The sequence below is a fragment of the Vombatus ursinus genome, unplaced genomic scaffold (genome assembly GCF_900497805.2).
Source record: "Vombatus ursinus unplaced genomic scaffold, bare-nosed wombat genome assembly UNPS02014832.1, whole genome shotgun sequence".
Lineage (NCBI taxonomy): Eukaryota > Metazoa > Chordata > Mammalia > Diprotodontia > Vombatidae > Vombatus > Vombatus ursinus.
Window position 1 is genome coordinate 70,026,635 of NW_020954610.1, and position 5,356 is coordinate 70,031,990.

Sequence of the window (5,356 nt, forward strand, 5' to 3'; positions counted from 1 at the left end):
ATGCTTATCCAGTGCTAGAGACATCCTCCCTCTGGCTTGAGCAATATCAGAGTGAGTGGGATTTTAAAATGACACCAGGGTGCAGTCAAAAAGCTTAACTGAGCAAAAGGGAGCTTAGCAGGATTGAAAGACATGCCTCACTTTTAGCTGTAGTCTTATTTCTTCCCTACCTCACAAACCTTGGAGCCTACTTTGGAGTATTCAGCCCTTTTCTCCTTCATTTAACATCTGATGTGCACAAGCAGAACATTCACAGCTGGTCCTGATCAGGCTGGGCCATAGACTCTTCAAACTTACATCAGTGAGGCAAAGCCCCCCGGGTCAGACAGCCTTGGCAAAACTAGCTAAACATTTTTGCAAAATTACTTGCAGATCTCTCAAGTTACTAGTAATTTTTCAGGATGAATGGGATCCAAAATTTGTTCTGTATATGTGTGTGTGTATGTGTGTGTGTGTGTGTGCGTGCATGCTTGAGTGTGCATGCGTGCTTTTTAAGCTAAAGACAAAAACAATTAAATAATAGGACAATTTGCATTAGCGAAAATAGGACTGTAGGGTGGGAGGTATAGGGGAGTGGAGTCAAGGGAGAAAGTAGGGAAGAAATATGAATATTCCCAGGAAGCATCCTTCTCAGACTGTACTCAGACTCCTTTGTAAAGCAATGACCTTGAGAGTTAGCACATTTTTTAAAAAAAGAAAGAGGTCAGGTTTGTGATCCAGAATGGAAGAGGAAATGTTTTTATTTTACCCTTAAAGCAATGGAAATTTATTGTGTATATTTGGACAGGCAGTTTACATTTTTTACTACCCTGGTGGGTAAGCTGAAGAAATCCATTCTATCCAGTTTATGACACTCTAGTCCTCTTGGATGGGGACTCAAGCCATTGGCAAGCAAAAGCAGTTTAATTGGGCAAAAGGTTAAGCTGAGTTAACCCATGGTTCTCAGAGAGCTGGTCTGCCTAACTCCAGTCACATGTAAGTCAGTATAAGAGGAGGCCTACATACAACATGTAGGAAACTTTAATTCACTAAGACAAGGTCAGGCCTCTCTGACAGAAAAAAGAGCATATTTTGTGAGCTTACCTATTAGATAAGGTACTGTTCTTTCTAACCCCTGCACAACAGAGGCAAATGCTTCAGACTTCGTGTATAAACATAGTAGTGATATGACCTATATATCAGCTCCTTGGGTATTATTGCACTGTCCATATCAGGACTTAATTGCCTCATCTTCATCTAGCAGAATGCTTTTTGTCATAGTTAATAGAATAAAAATTATTGATGAGATAAATGGTAAACCATTTGGAATTTATATTCCCAATTCAGAAACATTTTTCCCCAAAAACCTTTTAAATCTCTGGAGTTCTCAAAATTAGCCTGGAAGAACTCAGAGAACAGGCTTTATTTGTGAGATAGCCAACATTTTTTCTCTTAATCCAGAATGGAAATAGAATGTGGTCACTCATTCCAGGGTTCTTGCACTAATTCCAACTTTAACCCCAGCCAGACAGGAAAGGAGAAAGAGAGAAAAAGAGAGTCAGAGAGAGAGACAAAGGTAGAGAGACAGAGAGAGACAGACACAGAGAGACAGAGAGAGAGAGACTTAGTTCAGTAAATGTCTTAGACACTTAACAATTTACCTAATTAGATCATCCCAAAAAGTCCTTTTAAAATATATAGCACATTTTAAAACACTCTAGAGTTATATAATATGTTATATATTATTTCTACCCTGCTTTCTACTCACCCAAGTCATTTTAACAATCCTCACAGCCAGTCATTGTCCTTTGAAAAACACAAATATGTGCACATCTATAGTAAGTCCTACATATTAATATATGCTTATATAGAAACAATGAATTTACAATGAATACATAAAGGGGCTATCCCATGGAACATGCTCAGTGTTGGCATTCCTGATTCCAGTTGACCATATGGGAGCTTTGGGGCCTCTTTCTGACCACATGTGAATCAAGGCTACAGGATTTGCACTTTAAGAAGATCAAGAGTTCTTATTGACTATGAAGTCAAATGAGCTTATGACTCAGTGGGTCTATAGAAGGGAGTTTTTGTCCTCTTAGCCTCTTTCTTCCTGTCCTGTTCTAAGTCAGTCATGTCAGAACCATTTTGAGCCCTGTTTCAAGAGATGAGTAAGGGAAGAGGAAGCTTGTTTTAACCCTAACCCTGGCCTCCACGTATCCATGAGAGCATCTTACAAACATGTCCTACTTACACAAGCCTGAATATGGATTTGGCCTGCTTCTTTTATATTTGTTCATTCTTGATCTTAGGCAAATGAATATCTATTATAAGATTGATATGCCCATATTTAGAGGTGACATCATGTGTTCAAGAGTTCCGGAGGTCCAGAGTTGCTTAGGGTCAGAATAAAATGGTGACAAGGCAGGGGTCCCTGGCAACTATTTCAGTACTCTTGCAGAGGACAGCCAAAAAGATTTCCCCAGCTGTTTTACCAGCATACATGGAATAGAAGTTTTAGGACAGTAAAGAGTTGAGGTAAAATGTAAAAGATATAATTAGCAGTCTTGAAATGCATTTTATGCTCTGATGAGGTTTAAATATCAGAATCTTGGAAAAGTATAGCAGTATTAAATGCGTGAGAAAAAGTAGCCCAGCCCCACTCATTATACACCAAGCTACCCCAGAACTCAGTTGAGTCCCAACCAAATGTGAGAGAGGGCATAGTATCCTAATCACAATGGGCCCAGTGGTGGTACTTCATGTTAAACTTAAAAATAAATTTCTAATTGTCTTCTCTTCTACATTAGATGACAAATTCTTTGAAGAAGATAAGATACAAATTTAGTGCTGAAAGGGATCTGAGAGGCCATTTAGTCTAATCTCCTCATTTTACAGAGGCACAGAATACTAAAGCAACTTGCCCAAGATCACCCAAGTAGTAAATGGAAGAGACAGAATTGGAACCCAAGTCTTCATATTTCAAATCCAGTACTCTTTTTCCATAGTTCTTCTTGACTCCAAGGTCATGCCTCTATTCACTCTCCCATGGTGCCTCCCCATTAATCCACACACATTGCTGAGTTCAGTTAGATATTTCTTTATCTATCCAAACTTGATAATTCCTTACCAAAAAAGTTGAATTTATACCTCTGTAAAATGTTCAGATTGGGAGTCAGGGGAAATAGAGTTTACCTGGCTATTCACAATCACTGGGTCAAGAAATGGAGTGAATCCCCAAATCTCCAATAAAAATCCAGGATCTCTTGGCGTCAAACTTGACACCACATGTGCTCTTTAGTGTTTCTGTGAATTAACAAGCAGAGTACACTGAAGTACATTTCCTGTTGTTAATAGTCTAGCTTTAGATTTTTTTTTTCCACTTATTCATTTTCCCATAATATTTCTCACATCCAGTTACAGTCCTGGGCCTATAGCAAAGAGACACAGTAAAGCACTGTGTTGTACCATAAAATAAAACAAAGCCAAAAGCAAGCCAGATAAAACTGGTACTGAGTCCAGTAGGAAAGCACTCATCAGGTGTCACTGACTGGCACCTAGAACGTGAGCTTTTTCTTTTTCCCTCTGAAAAGTCTCTCTATTAAACTGAGTTGCTTGGCGAGTTGCTTTGCAAGTATATCCATTTCCTCCTTGGAAGAATCTGTAGAATTACAAAGAATTTTTATTTTAATCAGGTAAATAAGACAGTCATCTCGACACCCAAACACACACACTAATCATTTGTTTTCCCATATTTTGTTTGCATGTGATTGGAAGAGAAGGGCTGCAAACAACATTTATACAACATGACATATTGGTAATTCTCAGGTGCTGGGAACAGGGACTCCAGCTTTTTGGAATGTCAACCTATCTGTCAAAAAGATATTACCCATTTGGGGACTGAAACGTTATGGGGCAGGAATATTTTCCTGTAATTCACTGGGGCAAATTTTCATCAGACTAAGCCCCTCTTTTGCCAGCAATAACAATAAAGTAAAGCCTATGCTCCAATGCCAGTCTCAAAAATCACAGTGTAGATAAACTTTTCCCCAATTTGGCAGAAGAATGTCTTCCCCATCTCTTATCTTGCTACCAAGCCTACCCTCAAGTTGTTTTGTTTTTAATCTGCTGGTTTGTAAACTCTGGTCTAAACTCTAAGGAGTGCTAACTACTGAATGCTGGCAGATGTTCAGGCAAGAAATTACTATCTTCTCTGAAGATTCATTGTCTTAAGAGGGGGTGTGTCTTTTAATATCCAATGTGTTTTTTTTTTTTCTGTATAAAGAAAAAAAAGTACCAAGTACCTCAAAGCTGCAATAAGAGAGAACTTTGCTGATATATATGCATACGTACACATATACATATATGTGTGCATGTGTGTGTAATACATACATGTGCCTATATGTACATGCATACATACATATATTTGTGTATATAATATTTGCCTTTTTACAATTCCAAATATCTGTTCTACAGTGAGGGAGAAGAATCTTATTTTCCACATATACCTCTATTTTGCAAAGGATTTTCTCTCAGGTTCTTCTGCTGATAAGAACCTACCTGATTTGTACAAAAGAATACTGCTCTCTAGTGGAATAAGGGGAAAAAATCCATTACCTCACTGATGCCTTTCTTTACATTCTTGGCTGCTGCATATGAAAGCCAGCTTAGCTTTGTCCTGGAGTTATGACATGGTATGATATATGGCTACAATTATTATGATATTATACTGTGAAGTGGTTTTTCTCTTGTAATCAAGGAAAAATCCCCTCCCCCCTTCAAATCCTCCTCTGTAAATTGAAACCAGTAAGTTTCCTTATCCCTTGCTTCTCGGACTGTGGCTGCCTGTACCAAGAAGAAAAGGCCTGGAACTAATAACTATTTAATTTTCACAGGAACTCGTAATAATTTAACTCACATAAGGTTAATTTAGGAGTGATTAATGGCAGCATTTATAGAACTGGAAATTTTTAATAATGCTTTACTTGGAAATTTATGGCATCAATGTTTCATACCTATGGCTAGATTTTATGTTAGGGTCATCACAGGCTCCCCTACCCCCTCTCATAACATACACTCTCCCCCTTATTATTCCTCCCCTTTCAAAGTAGGCAAGATTGAGTCCAGCAGAGATAGAGTGCTTTACAAATTATTTAGTATTACATTCCTAGTCTCGGCCGGTGGGGCTTCAGAGAAATGCTAAAAGCCTTATGATGGGGTATTGTTCCCTCACCAATTGTTATAGCACTGTCCTGTGTTTAGCCAGATGTAACTGGATCTTAGCTCCTTTGACAGCTTTAATAACCACTACCCTCTGACACTCAACCCCCCACCCCCATGTACACACACTGCAAGCTAGCAAATGACTTTCTGGCTC